Below are 24,319 nucleotides of genomic sequence, written 5' to 3' on the forward strand. Positions count from 1 at the left end.
ATGGGCCCTGCTGGGACTAGGTCTGCGGCCTCCTGCACAGGCACCCACACCCCTTCACTGATGGCTTCCAGGAAGTTAGCAGTGAACTTTGGGTGTCTCCTACCAGCCGGACTTGTGTGGTACTGGGACTCAACAACTTCTGCGGTAGTGAGCGTCCCATTGCTAAGATCGACGAGGCTGGAAGCAACGTGAGGACAATCTGCCTGTTTGGAGCTGTGTCCCCAGTTCCTACACAGAGCCTGGCACAGCGAACAGTGCATTAAGGAGGAATGTCTGGGAAGCATACAGGAACTTCTTGCTCCCAGAGGGAAGCTGGACACGCTCCCCTCCAAGCCTCTTTCTGGATTGCCATATGTGGAGTGCTGCGTGACTTTGAGAAACGTCTTGACCTGTCTTGGCCAATGTCACCTTAAGCTCAGCAGAGAGGCCCAGATTTCTGAGCCGAGTGTTCCCCTATCCCTGTCCCCTGAGGTCCTGGGAGTGTCCCTGTTTCCCTACTCCTTCCTCCTGCCAGCCAGCACCAGCTCTCTACGGCAACCAGAGGACCCAGGGATAGGCGGAGCTTGTTAGGGAGCTTGTGGAGGCAGGGGCAGGGCTGTCCACACCACTCTCTGAGTTCGCCTGGACCGGGGCCCCAGCCAAAGTGCAGCTCTAGGGGTTAAGGTCCTTGGCCCCAGACTAGGCCCCTTGGGGGCGCAGGCCATGACTTCCTGTCTCCTCACAGGCTTGGAGGGGAGGCTGCTTTTTCTGAAGGAGGGAGGGAAGGGTGGAGGAAGCTAGGGAGTGCTGGGTCAGCGGTCGGGTAGAACTGGGTGGGTGAAGTTCTGGTGGGGTACCAGCCTAGAGAGCGGGCCCCTACAGCCTCCACCCCGGTTTGGCAAGGGAAGGGGAAGGGGGTGTGCAGAGGAGGAGGCGAAGAGGGGAACAGAGCAGCCTGGTTGGAAAGAGTGTGACGGAGACTCAGAAGAGTGCTCTGAAGGGTGGAAAGACCCACAGATGTGTGTACACGGAGTCACAGATCCTTGGGTGCCCACAGAACCCATAGACACATGCACAGACATGGATACCTGTGTACACACAGTTACACACATTCACACACAAACATACGCACAACATTACAGGCTCTCACAGCCTGAAAGACACACAGGACCACTCCCAGAAAGACACACAGACATACACAGTCACAGCCACTTGTACACACACAGTCGCTCAGACGCCTCTGCACCCCACGTCAGACCTGAGTGTTCTCACTGCATGAGGATGCCCACACTTAGACACAGATTCTGGTACGGACATACCCAGTAGCGCGTTACAGCTCCACAGACTTCATGCGCACCCATGGTGACACGTGAGAGTGAGAACACAAACGTAAATATGTACACACTCATGCCGAGGTACACACTTACTGACACAGACACTGACACCAGTGAAAACACACACCCCCCAGCATTGCTTCTCCCACCTCCACAGCAGGAGGGATTAAGACAAGAGGTGAGAGGCCCTCCCCACCCTGCAGGACTGTGTTCCTCCACCCCGGCCCCCCCGCAAGCTCTCAGATTGGAAACTCCCTGGATTTCCCAGGGGGTCAGCCAACCAGAACAGGCTCAGACCTCAGCCCAGCTGCCCCGCCACATGCCCTTCACAGCTCTGGGTGCTTCTCCATCAGCCACAGCCAATGAGCTGCCTGCTCTTCCCCAGGAAGCTCACCCTAATTAACCCCAGATCTCCCCACCCCTTCTTTGACGTGGGGTCTCTGGGCCTCAGGGCCTCATGGCAGCTTTGCCCTGTTCCTCTGTGGATGTTCTTCAGGGTCTTGCACACCAGTGGAGTGAGACTTGGAAAGCAGCAGGCTCAAATCTTGGGAACTGACTTTGGAAAAGCAAGTCCAACCTGCATGAGCAGAAGCGGACAGAAGATGGCCAATCCAGATGCAGGATTCAGGGAGGGGTCCCCCTCCTCCATCATACTGGGGCTCTCAAGGGTGGGCACATGCTGTTCCTTCTTCCTAGCATCCCTAGGGTCTTTCCCCAGACTGAAGCATAGCAGACATTGGCCCCAGGGATTTCCATCCCTAGCCAGGGCTGTTTTCTGGCTCAAAGCAGCCCAGCCTTGGGCACAGCTCAGCAGCATACAGTGAACTGCTTCTAACCTCCAGTCATCAGACGGACAGAGCTTCCTCTGGCCCCAGCCTGTCTAAGCACCTAGCTGCAGCTCCTCCAGGCCAGAGCCCAGCTCAGCTCCACCTGAAGACCTGAAATGAGGGTGCTGGAGTGTGGGACCAAAACTCCAGACAGAAGTCCTTTCCCAATACTGCAGTAGCTGGAGTTGAGGCTTAGACACCAGGACAGACTTTCTGGGCCTAGGAGAGAATTCTGAAGGGCTGGCATGGTGACAGAAGGACAGGATGGTCCTATATAGAGACAGAGGAGAAACACCTCACAAATCCCCTTTCAGTCCAAGGTCTGTGGCAATCCCAAGGTTCCTGTTTCAACTCCCAGACTGCATGCAATGAGGAAGTCATGCTTCCCAAAGGAAAGAGGGAGCCAGAGCCAGAGCCCGCACCCATTCCTGGGGCAGAGGTGGATCCTGACTTGGAAGAGAAAGAAGTTCATCTCATCTGCCAGAAGCAGCCTCACTGTGGGAGGCGACAACTACAGTCTCTCCTGGGCATCCCATCAGGGCCTCCCTGAGACCCTTGGCCCCTGAATTAATTTGCATTTTCTTGATTTTTAATGAAGTTGAAAATCTTTTCACTTGTTTCTTGGCCATTTATATTTTACCTGTGAATTGCTTGTGTCATTTGCTGATTTTTCTGTGAAATCATCTTATTATTTATTTAGAGGAGCTCCTTATATATTGTGAATATTAACCCTTTATCTGTTACATATGTTTCAACACTTTCTTCCAGGCTATGTTATATCTTTTAACTTTGTTCACGTTATATTTTGCTCTAAAGAAATTTACAATTTTTATTTAGTCAAATCTGTCAATATATTCATTTATGGCTTCTGCATTTGATGTCATGTTTAAAAATGCCTTCTTCTACTCCATAATCATAAAAATGTTTCCTACATTTTTTCTATTTGTTTGTATGATTTTCATATTTACATTAGATTGTTAATGCATCTGGATTTTTAAATGTATAGTATGAAGTAGGATTTAACTTTATTTCTTTCCAATGGAAAGTTCATTGTCCAAACTCCATTTATTAAATGTTTTACTTGCTACTTTAAAATACTTTGCAGTCCAGATATCCTGGCTCAAGCCTATAATACTAGTGCTTTGGGAGTTTGAGACCAGCCTGGGCAACAGAGCAACACCCCATCTCTACAAAAAAAATTTTTTTGTTTAACTAGCTGAGCATGGTATAGCTGTAGTCCCAGCTACTGGGGAGGCTGAAGTGAGAGGATCGCTTGAGTCCAGGACGTGGAGGCTGCAGCGAGCTATGATCATGCCACTACACTACAACCTGGGCAACAGAGACAGATCCTATCTCAGAAAAATAAAGTAAAATACCCTACTATTATATACCTATTTTAAAATACCTTGTTATCATATGCCCATTTCTCACAAATATCCAAGTTTATTCTGGACTCTATTATCTTCCATTAATTTATTTATTTCTGTATCAAAGTTGCAGTTTTAATTGTGGAAGCCTTATTGAACATTTTGAAAACTGACAGGGCAAGTTACCCGTTAGTCTTCTTTCTCAAAAAGCTCCAAGCTATTCTCATAGATTTACCTTTCCCCCAAACTACAGAATCAACTCATCATATTTGGGGGACAAAAAATCCCTTAGACTTTTGATTTGAATTGCATTCAGCTTGTCTTTAGAGGAGAATTGACATCCTTACAATTTAGTCTTCTTGTTGTTGCTGTTTTAGAGACAGGGTCTCAGCATGTAGCCCAGGCTGGTGTCAAAACTCCTGGGATCAGGCGATCCTCCCACCTCCTGAAGTGCTGGGATTACAGGCATTAGCCACCATGCCCAGCCTTTTTTCTTTCTGTTTTTCTTTTTTTTTTTTTTTTTTTAGCCTTCTAGTTCAGGAACATGATATGCCTTTATATTTATTCAGGTCTTATTTTATGTTTGTCAGTAAAAATTTATTGTTTTCTTCATGTAGATTTCTTGTATTTCTTACTAAGTTTGTTCCTGGATATTTTGTATTGTTACTTTTGTGAGCTAAATCTTTTTGTCTCCTTTTTTTTTCTTTTTGAGACAGGGTCTCACTCTGTCCCCCAAGCTAGAATGCAGTGGCTCACTGAAACCTCTCGGCTCACTGCAACCTCTGAATCACTGACTCAAACAATCCTCCCACCTCAGCCTTCCAAGTAGCTGGGACTACAGTCGCGTGCCACCCCACCCAGTTAATTTCTGTATTATTCGTAGAGACGGTGTTGCTATGTCGCCCAGGCTGGTCTCGAACTCCTGAGCTTAAGAGATCCAACCGCCTCAGCCTCCCAGAGTGCTGAGATTACAGGTGTGAACCACCACACCCAGCTATCTCCTATTTTAATTGGTTGTTTTAGTTGTATAGAAATGGTTTTGATTTTTATACACTGGTATATTCTGCTATCTTACTACATTCTCTCATTTGTTGTAATAGTCTTTTAATTGATTCTCTTCAATTTCCTAAATAAACATAACATTTGTAATTCTTGAAGGTTTTGCATCCTTCCTCCTTATATTAATGCCTTATTTCTTTTTCTTATTGTACTGGTTGGGGCTTTCGGAATAATGTTCATTGATAGCAACCATGGCAGCCTTCAACTTACAACTTTTGTGGTTTTCTGTGCCCAGAGTATCCATACAGAAATACCTGTGAGTCTAGAAATAACAATTAGCTCTGTGTATATCAGATAGAAGCAATTAGCAAACACCCAGGTCTTGATAGCTGCCCTTTCACTGTGAAACTCCATTGACTATTAGGGTTAAGGGAGCAGAGCTTTGAATGCTACTGTGAGTCCCAGAGAAAGGTGGATTGAGTCAGGGTGCCTGTCCTAACCCCAGAACACAATTCTTATACCCGAGTGGGCATGCCAGCACGTCCTCATTTCTTTCCCAGCACCACTGGCCTTGGTGAAGAGAAAGGGGCCACTTGGGGTTATGCTGAGAACTTTAGACATACAAACTTATTAAATCCTCACAACCACCCTGTGGGTGAGTATCACTCCCTTGTTAACAAATGAGGAAACTGAGGCTCAGAGTGGGGAGTATGGAAGATCACACAGCTAACCATCACTTACAAATGGGTTCCTTGCTGTCTGCCTCTGCACCCTCTTTTCTGAAATGGATATTTAGTATGGGACATTTTCTGCCTCGACTAAGAATTCTCTAAATGTTTTAGTATGCTCCACACTTGTACCAGATGACCACCACTCTCCCCCGGTCAGGGTTGATATTACCTCTCTCCTTGGAATGAGATAGTCACTGGGGAAGAGCTGACTTGTCCATACCCTCAGGCCAGAAGCCAAATCCCAGACTTTGCTGGGCAGCAGTGCTGGTACAAGGTCCCTAGAGCCTTTAGCTCTAAGAGACACAAGTGGGCTTAGAGGCCAGTGCAAGGGTCAGGGAGACAGAGGAAGGAAAGAATGACCAAGGACAAGAGACAAGGGGGTGGAGGGCAAAGAAGATGGAAAGGAAGCAGAGAGAAGGAGGTGAGGACAGGGTCTGGGGGAGCAGCAGAGAGAGCTGTCAGGGAGCAGGGACAGGCTCCAGGACTGAGTCCAGCTGGGACCAGGGAGGCTTCACCCTCAACATGGACTCTAAGGGGCCAGAGACCAGGGCAACAGCCACTCAGGTTTCTGTTTCTATCCTCCAAACCGTGAAGAGTGGCCATGGGATGAAGACACAGAACCAGGGAGTCCCCATCTCCACCCCCACAGACACCCACATGCTCACACAGGGCTAGACTGCTGACCCACAGCAGAGACGTGTGCACAGACATAAGCGTGTCAACACACGGACGACACACAGGCCTGGGTCCAGGGACACAGGGACAGAGACACAGGGGAAGACATGCAGACACACGCCCACCCAGGAGACAGATGTACAGACCCAGGGGGAGATGCCGACAGACTTGCATGTATCTCCCCCTGAAGAAGAGGGAGATGGGAGTCACCGGCACATGCTCAAATGGGTGCACACGCCCCCACCCACAAGGAGACACCCTCGAGGTGCTGCAGGAGCTGTGGGGAGACAGACAGATGGCTGGCAGTTCCCAGCAAATCTGTGCTAATGCTTGGCCCTTGAAGGACCCAACCTGTCCATGCTGTGCCTCAGAGAACCCTGGGGGCCACCCAGCGCTGTTCCCCAAAACCTCATGAGTGGGCTCCATGAGCATACATGTGGCGACCAGGCTCTCCTGACACACGTGCATGCCCCGACAGGCCTGTGCCTCACCTGTGGGGGGGGTGGGGCAACATCCCCCTTCTGGAGTGCAGGCGGGGGCCACGGGACAACCCCCACCTCCACAAGCCACAGGCTGTGCCTGCTGGCAGGGACAGGGGAGGGGGCCCGGGCCAGCTCAGGAGGAGGGAGGGGTTGGGGGGACCGGGGCGCGGCTGGGGCGGGCACGGGAGCCGGTACCTGTCAAACAAGAGCCAAGGAGCAAACTAGCTTCTTAGTCACCTTTCTCTTCTCCCCGTTTTGGCAGCAGCCCCTCCGGGCAAGGGGAAGCTGATATCATAATTATTGGCTCACCTGGCAGCTGCCTCCCCTCACCTGATGTCAGCACAGACCCAGGACGGCCGAGCTGACGGACTGACAGACGGACAGAGCTCCTGGCCCCCCAGACCTGGGCCCCCACGCCGACCTGCTTCACTGAGCAGGTAAGAGGAGCCCCGGCCCAAGTCAGCCGTGGAGGCCAGCAGGGCCGGGCTGGGGCATGGGGAGGGGGTTTGCCTTTTTAACGGGGCTCAGGAGTGACTGGGAGCACCTGGGTGCTCCCCACGTTCTCACTGCAGCTCAAGGGAGTCTCAGAATTCGGGTGAGTGCCTGGAGGCCAAGGGGCACCCCTTCCCGACGCCCCCCTCCAGTTCCTTTTCTAGGTTGTCCAACTTTAACCCCTCTTGCTGTGGTGTAGGTCTCATTCTGGTGTGTGCTGGATTTTGTGTGTGTCTCTGTGTGTTGGAGAGGTGCTCACTCACCCTGTGCTGGGGGGTAATAAGGATTCAGAAGTGCTAGTTCTGGAAAACTAGAGCTGAAAGGCAGGGGCCATGTTCTCCGTCTAGTGGTTTTCCAAGTGAAGAAGGGAGAGCCCAGCTCTGGGAGCTGGGGGCACCAAGGTTTGTGCAGATCAAGGAATTGCTCAACATCTCCACGCAGCCTGGGCTGGGGTCTAGATGCCTGGGCCCATGCAGAGACCTGGGTTGCAGAAAGGAAGGAGATGGTGCACCTTGTGGCGAAGCAGACAGGTGGCAAACAGGTGTTGTGGCTAGGAGTTGATGCTGGTCGCCTTCTATCCCCAACTCCTTTTTTCTCCCGCAAGACCCCTAAGGCAGAGTCCTGGTGAGCAGAACTGGGCCAGGCAGGGAGCCCTTAGGCCTTTGGGGACTAGAGTTGGGGGTGTGAAGAGTGAAGGCCCTTAGGGAAATGGCCGAAGCAGCAGGAAGCGCCTGCCAGCTCCCCCGACTCCTCCCCACCCACTACCTGCTCAGATAAGGTTCTGGCATTCCCCGTGGAGTCCCCCAGGCCCTCCCTAAATATCCAAAGAAGCCTGTTGGATGAAGAGTAGACTCTAACAAGTGGGTGTGTTTGCCTCTTCTCTTGGCACCTACAGGCATGGGGGATATGTTTAGATGTGCTTTGTGGCAATGCACAACTGGTCAGCGGGAAGGGACCCGGGTGGAGGGGCTCCTCTTGGGAAGTCACCCTATCCATCCACTGCCCCTATGCCACTCATTGCCCACCTCGGGCAGGGCTGCCCCTCCTAGTTTTCCTAATCCCTGAAGGAGAAAATCTGGCCAGTTTCCTCACAGCCATGAAGTCCCTCCTGGAGCCTCTCTGAAATCTTTACCGCTGCAGGGTCCAGCTCTGCTTGCCCCGTAACCTTCTTCCTCCCGCACCAGGGAACCCAGTTCCTCGGATCCCAGGGCAGCATCGCACTGCAGTCCTATCCCCATCGGGCTTGGCTCAGACCCTTTTACCATCTTGCTCATTCCCTGACCACAAGACACAGGCAGTAGAAGGGCACCTCCGGTGGATGGGGGAAGGGGCAGCACCTCCTATCCTGGTCCCTTTCTCTTGTGGCTCTGTGAGGGGTCCAGGGTTAGCCAGGCAGGGACAGAGCCAGGCTGAGTCCTGAAGAGGGGCAGAGGGGGTGAGGGCTGCCCCAGGTTGGGGATCCTCAGAGGCAAAAGAGCTACAGGGAGAGGCACATGTCTTCCCGGCTCCCCGCCCAGCCCCGCCCGCGCTGCCTTTGCGAGCTCAGCTCCCGGCTCCAGGGCCTGCCGAGGCACGCTGCCCCCCCAGGCCCGGCGCCTCACTCCCTCCCAGAGCCAGGAACCTGTTCTCCCGGGAATGCCAGGGAGTTCTCAGAGGACTTTATTTCCCAGGGGCTCAGGGAGCCCCAGAATCCTCTGGACCAGTGGGTCCTGGGAAGCTAGAGAAAAATTAGGGGGCTTAGGACCCCTCCCTGCTCCCCAGCTTTGTCTCATCCACGCACTGACACCACATTGCCTCCAACCAACAGCCGTCTTCGTGAAAAGGCTTCATCACTAGAAGCCTTAGGAAAGTTAAAGACAAGGGGGAAAGCCCACTGGTGACACGAGCCTTCTGTCATGTGCCCTCCGCTGCCTCAGGGAAAGCCTTCCTTTCCCCCATCCCCCAGAGAGTCCCATCTGGCCTCTAAGAAAGCAACATATCACCTCTTTCCTTGGACTCTTCATCTTCTCTAGCCAGGAAGTCCTTCCTGATGTCTAACCTCCCCCTTTCAGGCTTGAGTTGACACCTGGGTTTCATGGACCAGCAGAACCCCCATTGCCTGCACAGGGCCCAGGCACATAGGCAGAGACTGTTCTAAGTCACATTGAAATGCCCTGCTTGCTTGGGCACTGGCAGGGAGAGAAAGGCCCCACTCTCGCTGCCCCTCTTATTCTCTCCGACTCCACATTCTAATGAAGTTGAGGTCCACTTCTGCCTGCCTCCCCATCCGCCCATAACAGAGGGATGGAGGGGACCGAGGTCCTGCAGGTATGCCCTCCCCTCTGTCCTTCCAAATCACAGCCTGCCATCCCCGCTGTGGCTGGAAGAGGGGAGCTCAGGAAGCCAGGATTGATAGACTTCAGAGAAAGTTCTCAGCATTTTAGGTTGAGTTTAACTGGACTATGTGACCACAGAAGGTGGTTTCCTGAGTGGAGAGGCAACCATTGATCTGGGATGGGTGGGGTTGGGCTGGCAACATGCCCAGGAGCTGGGGAAGGATGAGATGGCCTCCAGGAGCTGTGGAAAGACAAGATGACCTCTGGGAGAGGGCCTCCCAAAAGCACCAACCGCATGGTTCCAGAATACATTGGGTCTTTCCAGCTTATTCATCTCCATCCCCTGCCCTCCCTGCCTCTCTGTGCCCAACTCTAACCTCAGCCCTGACCTTTCCACCTGTCTCTGTCTCTTTCCCCATCACAACCTACCTCCATTCCCATCTTCAATCCCAGCCTAGTCCCCTTCCTACTAATCCTCATCCCCAAACTTGCCTCCATCACCACCAGCCCATCCTGCTCCTTCCTCCTTACCTCACCTCGTCACTCCCACCTCCAACCACACTCCTATCCCCATCTCCCCCTCCTACTCCATTCCTCAAGATGTATCTCCCCCTATGTCACAGGTTCCCTTGGAGTCCAACACCTCTCACCAGCATCCCCGCCAGGTTCTGGGGTGTCCTCCAGGTTCTCTGAATGTTGAGGAAAAGCCCAGAGCCATGCCAATGGACAAAACGGGCAGGATGAGATCATCCCTGGAGCAACCCTTAGCTCCCTCATCCTATCTGGGCCGTAAAGGCTGGATGCTCGCCAAACAGTAAAAATGAGTTCAGATGCAACAAGACAAGTGGAGACCTAGTGTCCAGACAGACCTCCACACTGCGGGCATGTGGCAGTGAAGGGAGGATGGAGAGACACTATCAGAGAGCCCCGAAATGGGGCCGGGGCAGCCTTTCTCAGGGGGCCGGGAGTGTAACTGATCCTATTAGGCATGGAGGGCCAAGGAAGGGGGGGCATGGAAGCAGGAGCAGGGATTTTTAGGGTTGATTAGTAGTGCGCATCCCCGGGTCTCTACCCTACCCGTGGCCCTTGCTTAGTCAGCTCAGATTAATGGGGCCAGGGAGAGAATTCGCTGAATCGTGATCTCTTGAGGAACTTGACTGAAGAGCCAGCCTGTGAGTCATGGGGAAAAGGGAACCTGTGCTCTCAAAGCTACTCTAGAAGCTTCCAGGGGAAGGCACCCCTCAAGACCCTCCCATCCCCTTCCAGGATGCAACAGAGAGCCCACTACAAGGTCTGAGCCTCGCCCTCCACCCCATGCTCACAGGAGGATGCATGGTCAGTCAGTTCCAAATCCTGCCCTCATACACTCTCTGGGGCCCTCAGGGCTCCCCTCACTGCCTCTGACAAACTACAGCACAGACACACACACACACAGACACACACACACAGACACAGAGACACACACACACAGAGACACACCCAGACACAGACACACACACACACACACACACAGACACACACACAGACACAGAGACACACACACACAGAGACACACCCAGACACACACACAGAGATACACACATGCACACACACATACATATATACATACAGAGAGACACACACATAGACACACAAGCATGCACACACGCAGAGAGAATGAGAATGGGGTGCATCCCTGGAACCAGATTGCCTGGAGACAGTTGGAGGCCCCACCTACACTTGTAAATTCCACAGCCATGTCCCAGACTGCACCAGCCCATCAGTCTCGGAAGGCATAGGATGTACATGAGGAAGGACACACACACACACACACACACATACACACACATACACCGCTGTGATCAGAAAACCCAATTATCAGACTCTGCACTTAGCACCCCTCCTCCACGCAGGCCCGGAGCGACCACAGCAGTCCTCACTGTCAGGGGGGGCAGTGTCCCCGGCTTCCTCTGGAGAGGGTTCCTGGAGCCTACACTGGGCACCAAGAGCATGTAGCTTTATAGAGGTGGCTCTGCTTCTCTGTGCCTTCCCATGAGCATGTCCAATCTGCCTGAAGTGGGAAGGGTTTTGGAGAAAAAATTATTTGGGGTGGCAATGCCAAACCCAGGATGCTCTGAGGGTGGTCAAGGAAGAAAGACGGCAGCTGGAGCCAAGGAGCTGGATGGGCTTAGGAAAACACCCCCAGAGCCTGCCCCTTCTTCAGGGACATGATTAAGTGCTCAGAGCTGCTTCCCATAGCCCCGGAGCCTGGAGGAAGGAGCAGTGCACAGACGCCTGCATAGCAGGGAGCAATCTCTCCCACTGGTGGGACCTCAGTTTTCCCATATGTCAAATAAAGAGGGGCTTGGGTGGGAGGGCCTCCCAGTGCACTTCTCACTCCGAGGCTTATTAAGTTCAAGGAGATAACCACCTGCCTGTCCCCTATGCCAGATGGCGTTGAGGGAGGAGGTGCACCAGTTTGTATTTGTCTTTTACTAAATCTGTATTATTAGTAGTGGTGGCAGAATTAATATCCCTAATAATAGATTGGTATTAATGAGCAGTTCTGATAATGATATGTACAGAGTGTGAGAGGCCCCTGGCCCAACACCCAGTGGGATCCTGGGCCATTTCTTTGCCCCTACTCAGGTGGACAGGCAAAGAGGGAGCGGACCAGCAAGACAAGGGCCCTCTTGACCATCCCCCTGGGGCACACCCCTAGGAAGGGCGGATGGTTAAAGGTAAAAAGATCTCACTCAGCCCCATCCCACTCCTGAAATCGTACAGGCCTAGGACCCCAGGGGAGGAGGCAGGGGCACCAGACAAGCTGGTGCTGGTTTAACTTCTGAGGATTTTGACATTCTGGTTCTCACTCAGTCCCCAGGACAGCCAGGTGAAGTATGTAAGGCAAAGATGAGGACCCCGTTTTATAAAAGAGGGAACGAAGTTTATTCCCATGACTAGCCCACACTGAGAGCAGAGCTGGGAGAGGACCCTTCTGCAGTCCTTGGTCAGGAGGCCTCACTGTGAGGGAAAAGGGGGATTCTGCAGGGAAGCCGGGATCTGGGCTCAGTGAAGGTTTCCAGAGATGATAACGCCAGGTTACGGGGGAGGTGAGACCAAGCTCCAACATGTCTGTTGGTCTCAGAGATCAAATCCTTTGCTGCCAATCACTGCCACAGCCCATCAACTCCAAAGCCAATTACCTATGTAGCCCACAGGAGGCTGGGGGTGGGACCATCAGGCTCAGTCCTGGGTGACTTCATTACAGAGGTGGAACTTCCGGGCCACAAAGACCCAGAGCTAATGAGTGCTTAGAGATCAACCACTTCATCCCATCCCTCAGCCCATTTCTCCATCCCCTTCAGCCAGTGTAGCTGGAGGAAACTTGTTGTAGGAGGGATGAAGGCCAGGCTTCATAATCTGTGCAAAAGCCTCCTGGTCCTTTACTCATGCCCCACCTCATCAGCCATTCTTTGGCCCCTATCACAGCTGGGCAGACTGAGGATTTCAGGGAACCTTCTTCTCTAGAAACCAATGTCTAAGGCCTCAGATCACTTCTTTCTGCACACTGCCCCCTGGAAGGATCAAGCAGGCAGCAAGTTCCTCCTTCTCAAAAGCCCAGCTTTCCGGTCAAGCCTCAGTGGTTCTAGGTCACCCTGTCCATCTCCAAGTCACAGGTCAGGCCAGTTCTCACCATCAGACTCAGCCATGGCTTCAAAACTCCCTGGGAATAGGTGAGCACCATGGCATGCACTTTTGGTCTCATATACTCCAGAGGCTGAGGCGAGACCCCAGGAGTTTGAGACCAGCCTGGGCAATGAAGCAAGACCCCATCTCTAGAACCTGGGGAAGGTGGAGGTGGGAGAACCTTCTCCTTAAACTGCCTGTCTAAGGATTTTATGTACTCAGAACTGGGAATTGCCCTCCCCCACTAACCTTGGCAGGGCAAGCTTGCTGACTTTGCTTCTGGGAGCAAGATGTTGGGGTAGGCTTACAGCCTCAGAGCCTGGACTCCAGAGTAGGCAGAGAGGCAAGAGGGTGGAAGAGGCAGACCATAAATGACACCCAAGAGTAAGAGCAAAAGATCCCTGGGGGCTGAGGATGCTTAGGTGGGAGGTCTCTGGCAAGGAGCATCTAAGGAGTAGGAAGAACCCAATAGGGCTGATCTCTCAGACTAGCAGAGGAGAGAAGCGGTCCTAGTAGGTATGTCTCAGAAAGGAATGAATGGGAGCTTTGGGAGGTAGCATTTCTTGTTTCCTTGAAACCAAACATTCCTTTCTTTCCATCTACAAAATAAGCATCCCCAGCTTGGCCAACATGGCAAAATCCCATATTTAGTCTCTACTAAAAATACAAAAGTTAACCAGGCTTGGTGGTGCCTATCTGTAATCCCAGCTACTTGGGAGGCTGAGGCAGGAGAATCACTTGAACCCAGGAGGTGGAGGTTGCAGTGAGCCAAGATCGTGCCACTGCACTCCAGCCTGGGTAACAGAGTGAGACTTCGTCTCAAAAAAAACAAAAAACAAAAAAAAAACAGAATAAACATTCACAGGTAGGTCAAGGACCTCCATCCATCTATCCCTCTAAATATTCATCCTTTACACTACAGATACTCACAGAAATAAAAATACTTAAAATAAAAAATAAAGCATTCATCCATCTGTCTGTTGATTTGTCCATCTGTCTAGCTTTCCATCCATCATTGTCCATCCATCAATCTTTCCATCTGATGATCTGTCCATTCATCCAACTATTCATCTGTACATACATAAATACATCTATCCATCCACCCATCCATCCAGAGAGGTCAGGCTCCTGTTGGCCTCCCCAGGGCTGCTAGGAAGGGCCTGTGGTCCTGTGGCATTTATGGGGCATGTGACCTGCCTGCCTGGCCTGGGGAGACAGCCCCGCCTCAGCCCTCAGGCAGGGGGCCGGTCCAGGAATGCGGGAGTATTTATACCTCGATGGAGGCTCCTGGGGAGCTGCAGGCTGGATGACTCCCCGAAGCGGTGATGGTGGCCATGACCCAGAGCCCACTGTGAGTCCTTGGATTTGGCTTCTTTGGGGCCACGGCTGGGTGGCAGAGGCTAGAAAGGGGCTGGAGAGACAGGAAGCTGCCCCCAGAGGCAGCCAGGGATGGCGAAAAGGAAGGGGTGCTGGGCAAAGGAGAGTGGGAGTCTGGACGCTGTTGGAGTCAGGCATCTGAAGCAAAGCTGGGACCCTCCCTGGAGAAGGGATGAGTCTATTGCCCTTAAACAGGCTCTGGTGGGTGGCTTGGTGAATGGCAGGAAGGACAGGACAAGAGGACTAAGATTACAATAAGTAAGGGTTAGAGATCGGTCCAGGGCTCAAGTGCTTTTCCAGGATGGGCGTACTAGGCAATGCTCTGGGACCAGCCTGCTTCCAGAGGCACACGGGAATGCTGAAGGGGCTTTAGGAGAGGCCTGATTTGGGGACTGGAATGACTCAGCTGCAGGTGTCAGTGGCTCACATGGAGGAAAGCGTCACCTGGGGGACATGGTAGCTTTTCATCCTTTGTTCTCCCCACTCCCCTCCCTACCCATTCTGTCCCTACCTGCTCTGCACTTGAGTCAGATCTCAAGGCAGGGGCACACAACCCATTTTCCGAAACTGATGCTGGGTTAAGAGCCAGAGAGGCCAGAATTTTGCCCTCAGAACTTCCAACATTGATGGGGAGAAAGGAGTTAGAAACCCCCTCTTTCTTGGCATTCCCAGACCCCGAGTTTCCTGGGGTGCCCAAGCCTCAGGCACAGCCCTCAGGCCCTTCCCTGCCACCCCCGTAATTGCTGAGCTGCTCCAGGGGACCCCTCCCAGCAGCCTGTCGGGTGGAGCCCCGGGTGGGGCTACAGGCCAGCACCCGGCCGGGCCCCACCCCTCGTAAAGCATGCTGCCGCAGCCAGTAACAGAAACCATTAAGGTGGAACCGAGCTGTCTCCACCTCTCTCATAAAGACTGGGTAGGAGGCAGCCAGATGAGAGGCAGCAGGGAGCGTGAAGAGAGCCTGGGGAGGACCCTTGGTGCCCCAGGCCTACCTGTCCCTGTGATTCAGCTGCCCACAGGGGAGGCAGGGACAGACCCTCCCAAGGAAACCTCCAATGTCGCCCCTACCCACCTTTCAGGCATGAGTAGGGAGGCTGAGGCGTTTCCAAGGTGGGGCCTTGGTAATGGTTCAACATGCTGGCTTTGAAGCCTAGGTCGGAATCCTGGGGTGCATAATTTACTAGCTGAGTGAACTTGGGCAAGTCAGGTTAACCTCTCTGAGTCTCAGTTTCCTCATCTATAAAATGGGATGATAATACAGCTCCTCCCTCCTGGAGTGTAAAAACTCAGCCAGCTCTTCCTGATCTCCTTGAGGATGTCCTCAAGGGGGCCCCACATAAAGGCAGAAGAGGGGTGAGGTCCCAGCTGACAGCTCTGTGGGCCAGATACACCTTTACAGGGTACATATCTCCACAGGGTACACACCTCTATGAGGTACACACCTCCACAGAGTACAGAGCACATACTTCCACAGGGTACACACCTCCACAGAGTACACCTCTCCATAGGTGTACACATATCCACAGGGTACACCCCTCCACAGGTGTGCACATTTCCAAAAGTGTACACACTTCCACTTCCATAGGTGAGCATACCTCCACAGGTGAACACACTTCCACAGGGAACACCCTTCCATAGGTGAACATACTTCCACAAGTGTACACCCCTTCACAGAGGTACACCCTCCATGCGGTACACACTTCTACAGGGTACACACTTCCACAGGTGAACATACCTCCACAGGTTCACACCTCCACAGGCTACACATCTTCACAGGTGTACACTCCTCAACAGGTATACACCTCTCCACAAGTATACACTTCCACAGGTGTACACACCTCCACAGGCTATACACTTCCACTGGTGAATATACCTCCACAGGTGTACACTCCTCAACAGGCACACACCCCTCCACAAGTATACACACTTCCACAGGTGTACGCCCCTCCACAGTGTGTGCACCTCCATAGGGTACATACCTCCACAGGTGAACACCCCTCCCCAGGTGTATACACCTCCACAGATATACATATCTTCACATGTGTACACACCTCCACACGGTGCACACTTCCACAGGTGAACATATCTCTACAGTGGTCATACCTTCACAGGGTACACATTTCCATGGTTATATCCTCCTCAACAGATATACACCCCTCCACAAGTATACACATTTCCACAGGGGTACACACCTCCACGGGATCCATACTTCCACAGGGTACACACCTCCACAGGATCCACACCTCCACAGGGTACACACCTCCACAGGGTACACACCTCCACAGGGTACACACCTCCAAAGGATACACACTTCTACAGGATCCATATCTCCACAGGGTACACACCTCCACAGGGTACACACTCCCACAAGGTACACACGTCCACAGGATCCATACCTCCACAGGATACACACCTCCACAGGTTCCATACCTCCACAGGGTACACACCTCCACAGAGTACACACCTCCACAGGGTACACACTCCTACAAGGTACACACCTCCACAGGATCCATACCTCCACAGGATACACACCTCCACAGGTTCCATACCTCCACAGGGTACACACCTCCACAGAGTATACACCTCCACAGGGTACACACCTCCACAGGGTACACACCTCCACAGAGCACACACCTCCACAGGATCCACACCTCCACAGGGTACACACTCCCACAAGGTACATACCTCCACAGGATCCATACCTCCGCAGGATACACACCTCCACAGAGTACAAACCTCCACAGGGTATACACTTCCACCGGGTACACAGCTCCACAGGATCTATACCTCCATAGGGTACACACCTCCACAGGGTACATGTCTCCACAGAGTACACACCTCCACAGGATCCACACCTTTACAGGGTGCACACCTTCACAAGGTACATGCCTCCACAGGATCCATACCTCCACAGGTACACACCTCCACAGGGTACACACCTCCACAGGATCCATACCTCCACAGGGTACACACCTCCACAGGGTAGACACCTCCACAGGGTATAGGGTACACACCTCCACAGGATTCATACCTCCACAGGATACACACCTCCACAGGGTAGACACCTCCACAGAATATACACCTCCACAGGGTACACACCTCCACAGGATGCACACCTCCACAGGATACACACCTCCACAGGGTACACACCTCCAAAGGATACACACTTCTACAGGATCCATACTGCCACAGGGTACACACCTCCACAGGGTACACACCTCCACAGGGTACACACCTCCAAAGGATACACACTTCTACAGGATCCATACCTCCACAGGTTACATACCTCCACAGCGTACAAGGTACACACCTCCACAAGGTACAGGGTACACACCTCCACAGAATACACACCTCCACGGGATCCATACCTCCACAGGGACACACCTCCACAGGGTAGACACCTCCACAGGGTACACTCCTCCGCAGGATAGACACCTCTACAGGATCCATACCTTCACAGGGTACACACCTCCACAGGATACACACCTCCACAGGATCCATAAATCCACAGGGTACACACCTCCACAGAGTATACACCTCCACAGGGTACACACCTCCACACGGTACACCCCTCCACAGGATACACACTTCCACAGGATACACACCTCCACAGGATCCATACCTCCATAGGGTACACACCTCCACAGGGTACACACCTCCACAGGATTCATACATCCACAGGATACACACCTCCATAAGGTACACACCTCCACAGGATCGATACCTCCACAGGGTACACACCTCCACAGGATGCACACCTCCATAAGGTACACACCTCCACACGGTACACACCTCCACAGGATACACACTTCCACAGGATACACACCTCCACAGGATACACACCTCCACAGGATCCATACCTCCATAGGGTACACACCTCCATAGGGTACACACCTCCACAGGACACACACTTCCACAGGGTACACACCTCCACAGGATCCATACCTCCACAGGGTACACACCTCCGCAGGATATACACCTCCACAGGATCCATACCTCCACAGAGTACACACCTCCACAGAGTATACATCTCCACAGGATACACACTTCCACAGGATACACACCTCCACAGGATCCATACCTCCATAGGGTACACACCTCCACAGGGTACACATCTCCACAGGATATACACTTCCACAGGATCCATACCTCCGTAGGGTACACACCTCCACAGGGTACACATCTCCACAGGATACACACTTCCACAGGATCCATACCTCCATAGGGTACACACCTCCACAGAGTACACATCTCCACAGGATACACACTTCCACAGGATACACACTTCCACAGGATACACACCTCCACAGGGTACACACCTCCACAGGGTACACACCTCCACAGGATACACACCTCCACAGGGTACACACTTCCACAGGGTACACACCTCCACAGGGTACACACTTCCACAGGATACACACCTCCACAGGGTACACACTTCCACAGGGTACACGCCTCCACAGGGTACACGCCTCCACAGGGTACATGCCTCCACAGGGTACATGCCTCCACAGGGTACACTCTTCCACCAGGTACACACCTCCCCAGGATTAGCCTCAGCATCTTTAGATACTAGTGGTCCCAGGGGCTCATTTGACTTATAAAGGGACTGAAGTACAGAAAGGGGATGTGAGTTATCCAACGTCACACAGCCAGCAGTGTCCCCTGGCCCCTACGCCTAAACAGCCTCATCTGTCTGAGTCCTAAGGAGCCAAGAGAAGGCTCTCTGCTAGGTGGGGAGATGTTGATGGGTAGAGGGGGCGCAGGCCGGCTGTTTGTGAGAAGGGCACAGAGCAGGAATGCAGTAACGATGAGTGTGGATCCTTGATGATTATTGATCCTGTTGTCAGGCTTTCTAAGGAATTTCCCACTCGCCATCCCCTCTACTCATGTCAAAGGGCCATTTCTTTCTTCTCTCTGATGCCAGGGCAGATCAAGTCCACCTCTTCCATTCCCACTCCCCAAGGATCATGGCAGGCAGAAGGTGGCCAGAAAGTCCAGATGCTGAAAGGTCTTTGGTCAAGGTTTTGCCAGGGGTGCACCCTGGAGAGGCAGTGTCTGGGGGTATGGTCGTGGCTCTCGAGACCTGAGAGTCAGATGTGGTTTTCCGTCAGCTGCATAGCCCTGCGCAGGTCATTTCTTCTCTCTGGGTCTCAATTTTCTCCCCTAAAAAATGGGCTTAATGACCTTGCTCCCCTGCCAGTGGTGTGTTGGTAAATGCTAACCAGTCAGCTTTCAAAAGTAAATAAATCATAATGTTTAAAAAGGCTCTGATTTGTAGGATTTGCTAATTTCCATGGGCAAATACTCCCACTGTGGCTGATCTCCACCAATTTCACTGGACATGGAGTTGGGAAGAAATGGGCACAATTGACTCTCATGAGCTCCTACCAACTGGCTCTGCACACCACTGCCCCCTATCCTCCGGGGCAAAGGGAGGATAACATGAGACAAGAGATACAAAAGTGCAGAGAGGCTAGGCGCGGTAATCTCCGCACTTTGGGATGCTGAGGCGGGAGGATCACTTGAGCCCAGGAGGTCGAGGCTGCAGTGAGTGATGGTCATGCCACTGCACTCCAGCCTGGGCAACAGCAAGCCCTTGTATCAAAAAAAAAAAAAAAAAAGTGCAGAGGAAACTTTAGAGTGCACTGCAGATGTGGAGCTGCGACGAAGGGACGCCAGGGCAGTCTGCCAGTGAGAGCCTCGGCCAGGAAGCAGGTGGCTGTGGATTGTGGTTTGTGGGTACCCATATTAAGGGGCAGGTCATGAGAGTGATCTGGAGGAGCTCCTGGAATCTGAGAAAGCAGGAGAGTTGACTGGGCCTCCTGTGCTGGAATTTGCTGATACTTGCACACACATTCTATCCAGTTCCAGTGCTCCCTGAAACTGGAACAGGCAGGATAAAGATTAGACTTCTATGAAAGATCTCTTCTGAATGCAGATGTCAGCCCCAGGACACTGGGGCCAGCAGAGAGACCTCCCGAGAGATCCAAAACAACAGAGTCAACCCCCTTCCTCTCCATGTAAGTCCCCAGGAGTTTCTACAGACACTAGCTCTACCACATGGGAATGGCGGAAATGACCTCTGAGGCCAGAGAGTCAGGAAGAGGGAAGTTTAGCCTCTGCTCTGCCAATGGGAGAGGACAATGTCAAGGACCTGGAGGTAGGAGGCAGGAGAAGGCAGGAAAGGGGAGTTCCCTTCCTGATGCTCCCCCACACTCAGCCCATAACTCAGGCCTTAAATAAACTCTGTCCCACTGCTAATTATTAATAATAGCTATCATTTATTGAGCAAGTACTGTGTGCTAAGCTATTTACAAGCAATATTTTATTAATCCTCCAGAGAGGAATGTATTTATTAGTCCTATTTTACAGACGAGGAAACTGAGGCATGGGGAAGGAAGTTAAGCATCATGCCCAACCAAAGTCCCACGGTTCCTGTGATTCAAATCCAGCCCTGACTCCAGGTCATCCAGCTTCAGGGGCTCTGCCAGTTACTCCAGGGAAGGGTCAGGACCAAGGCAGCCTCATCCAGGTTCCTGCAGTGAGCCTTTCCTAGTGCTGCACAGGAGCCCCTCATAAACACCAGTCAGAGGCCTTCTGACCAGCCCCTGAGGACCCCCTCTCTCCTGGGCCGTGTGGCCTTAGGAAAGTCACTTTACCTGTTCCCTGGGCCTCACCTGTAGAATAGAGCTTTAGCTGCAACCAAGGGGCATCATGGTCACCAAAACAGGAGTCCCCACTTACAAAACCTGCCCAGAGGAATCCCTGAAGACCAGTAGGAACCTCTGCATCCTTCATGCAAATTAAGGGGTGGGCCTCTGAACTCTGCATAACTTCCCTGGTTCTCATCCTGGCCCCAGGGGATTGGAAGAGGTAGCGGGATGGTTTGGCCAAGCCAGGCTGTGAAAGTCATGGCTGTGAACTGAAGCCTCTGTTAAGGCCTCTGACATGCAGGAACTCGGCTGGAGCTGGAGATGATGTCCTGGGGAATAGGGAACACGTGCAAGAATGGGGCGAGGCCAACACTGTGGGGATCATTCCGGGCAGGCCAGACCCTCGGGAGGTGGTGCACGCCTGAGCTGGAGCTCAGAGAGGCCTCCCCAGGTTCACATCTGCAGGGCAGCAGTGCTGGAGTCTAAGCCAGGCTGAGTGAAGGCAGGCAGGTAGGGAGGGCTAGCAGGGGCAGCTGCCACCTGGGGCTTGGTCATCAGCCAGTCGCCCCAGGGCTGCCAGGCCTGAGGCAGCGAGAGCATCAGAGAAGCTGTAGAGCCTGGGGCCAAAGGCCCCTGGCCCCAGCCACACTTGGCCAACAGAGGCCAGATGTATGACACGTGGCCTTGAGCATTTTCCCTGTGCCAGCACCTTGTGCACACCATCCTCACAATGACCCTGGGAGGTGGGTCCGTGTGCCCCATTTCCCAGCTGCAGAAAGTAAGGCACAGAGAGCTACACAGTTTGTTCAAAGTCACACAGTCAGAAAGTGACAGAGTTGGGGCTGGAATTCAGCTGGGCTTGACTCCAAATCCTTGCTCTAAACCATTGTGCTACCCCACCTGCAGGGAGGAGAGTGGCCACCCTGCCCAGGTTACAAAGCCTGACATCTGGCGGGGAGGAAGGGCCCCCAGCCTCCCATTTGGAGCTGGAGGATGCCTTGGGAAGGTGCCAAGCCCACTGCACCACCTCCCGAGAAGGCAGCTCTGGGCCAAGGTGAGGTGTGGCCGCCAGGCAGGCCCGAACTGTCCAGGAGGAGCTGTCCAGGGAGCAAGAGGCAGTGATGCGGAGCGGGAGGTGGGCTGCCCCGCACCTCGGGCCCCATGCCTGCTCCGCTGTGGTGTCCCGTTACGGCCAGCTCGGCGCTTTCCCGGTCACGCCACATTTAGCATTGCGGAGTGAGCAGGCGCCAGGACGTCAAGAAGGGGTGGTGGGGACTCTTGAAGGGGCGGGAGAGTCTCCCACCAGGCCCCCACCTGGACCCCGGCTTCCAGCCCCTCCACCACTGATCCCCCATGGGATCTTTGGGCAAATCCTGTGGGACTTTGGGCAAATTGCCTCCCCTCCTTTTCCCTGTTACCCGCTCTGTCAAATGAGGTTTATTGATGGTTTATTCAGCAAAGATGTGCCAACCCCAGCCTGGGTACCACGGGGCCAGTGAGGCCACCTCTCCCTCCCAGAGCTCTGGAAAGAACATGGCCTGGGAACAGCACAGCTGCCCTGCTCCGACTTGAGGGGGTCTTGGGTAGAAGGGGTGAGTGTACACCTCATGCTTTTCTTGCTGTCTGGCCTCCCAGCTTAGCCTACCCCAACTCTGACACCCACCCAATGAAGAAACCATAAGCAGAGTGCAAAGTCTACAGTCGGGCAGACCAGAGTTCTTGCCCCTGGGTGACTTGGGCAAGTCATGTAACTCCGCTAAGCTTCAGCATCCTCATCTGGAAGGTGGGGTCAATAATGCTCCTTCCTTACAGGGTTATTCTGAGAGACCAACGAGAAAACCATCCAAATAGTTCACATAGTGGCCAGCCCAGAGCAGACCCTCAGCAAACTGTAGCTTTTATCAGAGACCACTTGGGCAAAGAGAAGTACATTCAGGAGGAATTGCTCTGGCAGGTGGTAAAGGAAGGCAAAAAGCTGAGGATAGTAAGAGTGAGAGGCCGGGCATGGTGGCTAGACTGTAATCCCAGCACTTTGGGAGGCCGAGGCAGGCAGATCATCTGAGGTCAGGATTTGGAGACCAGCCTGGCCAAAATAGTGAAATCCCTTCTCTACTGAAAATACAAAAATTAGCCAGGCGTGGTGGCGTGTGCCTGTAGTCCCAGCTACTCTTGAGGCTGAGGCAGGAGAATCACTTGAACTCAGGAGGTGGAGGTTGCAGTGAACTGACAGCATGCCACTGCAGTCCAGCCTGGGCAACAGAGGGAGACTCCATCTCCAAAAAAAAACAAATAAATAAAAATAAAAACAAAAATACAAAAAATAGCCAGGTGTGGTGGTACAAGCCTGTAATCCCAGCTACTCTTGAGGCTGAGGCAGAAGAATTGCTTGAACCCGGGAGGCGGTGGTTGCAGTGAGCCAAAATGACGCCACTGCACTCCAGCCTGGGTAACAGAGAGAGACTCCATCTCAAAAAAAAAAAAAAGGAGAGCCACACTCACAATAATATTCATAATGAGAACTGGCATTTATGGGGCACCAACTGTGCACCAGGCACTGTGCGGAATGCTTTCTGCGCATGATTTTGTTTGACACTCACAACATCTGTGTGAGGTAAGGCCTGTCACTCTCCCAGTTAGATGATGACACCGAAGTTCAGAGAGCTTTGCTGGCACAGCTTGAGAGGAAGGGCTAACCCCGGCTTTGAGGCCTGAGTCCTCTTAACCACCCCACTGTGTTAGGGACAGGATTCCCCTAGGATTGGAGAAGGTCTGAGCAGAAAAAGCCCTCCGATATCATGTACCCAAGCTCCTAGGTCTTCATGGGGAAACTGAAGCTCAGAAAGGGGCAGTGGCCTGCACAAAGTCACAGGTTAGAGTTTGGAGGACACAGGTGGAACAGCACTTGCCAGGCACTGCAGTGTGGGTGGTGACATCCTCAGGGCCCGCTAGGCTCACAGGGCCGCCAGGCAACCAGGGACCTTTGGCTCCCCAGTTACACACTGTGGTCACGTCAGCCAGGCTGATGGGTCACTGCAGGACCAGCCTCTGCTGAGGGCTGACTCACCTGCATGGAGGCGGTTGCTCCCACCCCAAGCATGAGTCTGACCCACACACCAGCTCACTCTCCCCTCAGGACCACCAACTTGCCCAGTCACTGAATGGAGACCACCTGCTGCGGTCACCTTGCCAGGCCCTTTGCTGTAGACACAGGAGACCGATCCTGAGGAGCCAGAGGCAGGGCCCAGCTGGGAGCCAGGGTCTCACTGGTTCAGTCTCTGCCGCTGCAGCCTGAGATCAGCCAAGCCCCTCCTGAGGCTCCTACCTGGCTTGCTTTGCCCTTTCTCCATAGAGGTCTGCTCTCTCTGCTGTCTCTCTCTCTCTCTCTCTCTCTCTCTCTCTCTCTCTCTCTCTGGATCCCT

General features: G+C 53.0%; 1 protein-coding gene across 6 annotated transcripts in view; it reads left to right on the plus strand.

Moving 5' to 3' along the window:
- The first annotated feature begins 6,702 nt into the window (after positions 1–6,702).
- Positions 6,703–24,319, plus strand: part of FOXN1 (forkhead box N1) — a 32,894-nt gene continuing 15,277 nt past the window's right edge. For 3 of the 6 annotated variants that reach the window (XM_077970605.1, XM_077970607.1, XM_077970610.1), the window contains exon 1: positions 6,703–6,831. The gene's annotated coding sequence lies outside the window, so the exon portion shown is untranslated. The remainder of the gene's footprint in view (positions 6,832–24,319) is intronic. The other 3 variants (XM_077970608.1, XM_077970606.1, XM_015118984.3) reach the window with 2 other exon arrangements.

Source organism: Macaca mulatta, chromosome 16, assembly GCF_049350105.2.
Source record: "Macaca mulatta isolate MMU2019108-1 chromosome 16, T2T-MMU8v2.0, whole genome shotgun sequence".
NCBI classification, from domain to species: Eukaryota; Metazoa; Chordata; class Mammalia; order Primates; family Cercopithecidae; genus Macaca; species Macaca mulatta.